Genomic DNA, 3,646 nt, shown 5'->3' with positions numbered 1-3,646 from the left:
TGATAGAACCGTGGTAGCAGAGGCGTAACTAGAACTTTTAGGGCCCCGATGCAAGAAACCACGAAAGGTCCCCCTTTGCATCAGTCCTCGGGCCCTTCCCTCTGAGCCCGGGGGCCCTTCCCTCTGAGCCCGGGGGCCCTTCCCTCTCAGCCTGGGGCACTTTCCTCTTAGCCAGGGGCCCTTCCCTCTTAGCCAGGGACCCTTTCCTCTGATCCTGGGGCCCTTCCCTCATAGCCCGGGGGCCCTTCCCTCTGAGCCCAGGGCCCTTCCCTCTGAGCTCGGGGCCCTTCCCTCTGAGCCCGGGACCCTTCCCTCTGAGCCCGGGGCACATCCTTCTTAGCCTGAGGCCCTTCTTTCTTAGCCAGGGGCTCTTCCTCTTAGCCAGGGACCCTTTCCTTTAGGCCAGTGTTTCTCAACTCCAGTCCTCAAGGCGCCCCAACAGGTCATGTTTTCAGGCTTTCCATTATTTTGCACATGTGATTTGATCAGTTTCACTGCCTTTTTAATTACCACAGCCGTTTCATCTGAGGGAAACCCTGAAAACATGACCTGTTGGGGCGCCTTGAGGACTGGAGTTGAGAAACACTGCTTTAAACTCTGGCCCTTCCCTCTGAGCCTGGGGCCCTTCCCTCTTACCATGGGGCCCTTCCCTCTTACCACGGGGCCCTTCCCTCTGAGCCTGGGACTCTTTCCTCTGAGCCTGGGGCCCTTTCCTCTGAGCCTGGGGCACTTTCCTTTTAGCCGGGGGCCCTTCCCTCTTAGCCAGGGACCCTTTCCTTTAAGCTCTGGCCCTTTCCTCTGAGCCTGGGGCCCTTCCCTCTTAGCCCGGGGGCCCTTCCCTCTGAGCCTGGGGCCCTTCCCTCTGAGCCTGGGGCACTTCCTTCTTAGCCTGGGGCCCTTCCTCTTAGCCAGGGACCCTTACCTTTAAGCTCTGGCCCTTTCCTTTAAGCCTGGGACCCTTCCCTCTTACCACAGGGCCCTTCTCTCTGAGCCTAGGACTCTTTCCTCTGAGCCTGGGACCCTTTCCTCTGAGCCTGGGGCCCTTTCCTCTGAGCCTGGGGCCCTTTCCTCTGAGCTCAGGGCCATTTACTCCAGTTGCGGTGCCCTTTATTAAAGTCCGGCAGCAGGACCCTTCCACATATTCTGCAGAAAGCCACCTTCCTACCTTCTTGGGGGCCCCACACGGTGGATGAACTCCAGGGCCAGGTCGCAAGTGCGACCTTTGCCACCCTGTTAGTTCTGCCACTGCTCAGGAAGGCTAACCCTCTCTATATCCATCCTGGTGATCATTGTCACAGGGCCAAAAAGTAATAGGGTATCCAAAATAAACAAGATATGAGTGGTTACCTTCTTTTTCTTCACTTTGGGGAAATTTTGCATTTACTTCCTATTGGGTCTCTAGTGAAAGTGAAAAGAATCTCCAAAATAGGAAATAAATAATTGAATATGCCAGTGACTATGACAATTCCCCACTCTATCCACAAAGAATAGATTTTGGCTTTAGATACACTCTAAAACTGAAATGTAATCTGTCTATCGGGCTAGATGGGGCTGGACCTCCTCCATGATGGGGAGGGGTTCCCGGTGAAGGGGAGGAGCTCCTGGTTAAGGGGAGGAGTTCCTAACATGTGTGAGCCTCACCTGCCCTATATACTTCAATCGGGGGTGCACAGCATGGGGATCCCCGACCTCGCTGTGTATGCTGGCTCTATACACCCGATCCATTTCTGTCATTTTGTGGATCTTTTTCTGTTTCCATTCTCATGCCGCGTACACGCGATCATTTTTCGTCATGAAAAAAAAAACAATGTTTTTCAGCCTCTAGAAAAAACGAAGTTTTTCCAACTTCATCATTAAAACGACGTTGCCAACACACCATCATTTTAAAAAAAATGCTCTAGCAAAGCGCGGCGACGTACAACGCGTGCGACGGCACTATAAAGGGGAGGTTCCATGCGGATGACGCCACCTATTGGGCTGCTTTAGCTGATTCCGTGTTAGTAAAAGACGATTTGCGCCTTTCTGTCTGTTACAGCGTGATGAATGTGCTTACTCCATTACGAACGCTAGTTTTACCAGAACGAGCGTTCTGAGCATGCGCGTGTTTTTAACATCCGGGTCGATTTAACAGACAATTGCGCGGTTGTGCGACGTGGCTCCCAAACAAAATTGGCGTCCTTTTTTTCCCCACAAATAGACCTTTTTTTTGGTGGTATTTGATCACCTCTGCGTTTTTAATTTTTTGCGCTATAAACAAAAATAGAGCGACAATTTTGAAAAAAATTCAATATTTTTTCCTTTTTGCTATAATAAATATCCCCCAAAAATATATAAAAAAACTTTTTTTTTCCTCAGTTTAGGCCGATACGTATTCTTCTACATATTTTTGGTAAAAAAATCACAATAAGCGTTTATCGATTGGTTTCTGCAAAAGTTATAGTGTTTACAAAATAGGGGATAGTTTTATTGCATTTTTATTAATATTTTTTTTTTTTTACTTCTAATGGCGGCGATCAGCGTTTTTTTCCATGACCGCGACATTATGGCAGACGCATCGGACAATTTTGACACATTTTTGGGACCGTTGTCATTTTCACAGCAAAAAATGATATAAAAATGCACTGATTACTGTAAAAATGACTATTGCAGTTTGGGAGTTAAAGCGGTAGTTCACCCACAATCCCATGATTTTACCATCGAGACAGGCATTGTAGCGCGAGCTACAGTATGCCTGTCCCGATTTTTTTAACCCCGTACTCACCTTGTAGTCGTCCATCGTAGATTTCGGCTCCCGTGGGGAATGGGCGTGCCTATGGAGAGGGAGGATGATTGACGGCCGGCCCTGGCACGTCACTCTCCCCGAAGACAGCCGGAGTAGGTCTCGGCTCTTCACGGCGCCTGCGCACAGGCTATGCGCACGCGTCGTGAAGACCAAGCCTATTTCGGCTATTTCCGGAGAAGCGTGACGCGCCAGAGCCGGCCGTCAATCCATTCCCCGGTATCTTCGATGGACGACTACAAGGTGAGTACGGGGGTAAAAAATTCGGGACAGGCATACTGTAGCTCGCGCTACAATGCCTGATTTTAAGGTAAAATAATTTTTTTTTTTTTTTCCCGTCGATAGGGTGAACCCCCGCTTTAACCACTAGGGGGCGCTGAAGGCGTTAAGTGTGACCTCATGTGTGTTTCTAACTGTAGGGGGGGCGGGGCTGGACGTGTCATGTCATTGATCGTGTTTCCCTACATCAGGGAACACACGATCAATGACGGCGCCACAGTGAAGAACGGGGAAGCTGTGTTTACACTCACCTCTCCCCGTTCTTCAGCTCCGGGGACTCCAGCGGCGATCGGGTCCCGCGGCCGCGGAGCTTCGGACCGGGTCGCTGGCGCGTGCCCGCGACCCACGGCTGGGCACTTAAAAAGGACGTACAGGTACGTGCTTGTGCCCGGCCGTGCCATTCTGCCAACGTATATGTGCAGGAGGCGGTCCTTAAGTGGTTAAATGACATTTTTTTTAAAACAACGTTTTTTTCATGCTGAAAAATGATGGTGTGTACGCGGCATCAATCCCGGGTTTCATTCTTATTGTCCTTTCTAATCACTCCATGCACTGGTGAGATTTATCTCCTCCTCTATATGTCATTAT

Source organism: Rana temporaria, chromosome 1 (assembly GCF_905171775.1).
Source record: "Rana temporaria chromosome 1, aRanTem1.1, whole genome shotgun sequence".
In the NCBI taxonomy this organism is placed as follows: Eukaryota; Metazoa; Chordata; class Amphibia; order Anura; family Ranidae; genus Rana; species Rana temporaria.
The sequence above is the reverse complement of the archived record's forward strand: the minus strand, read 5'-3'. Positions refer to the sequence as shown.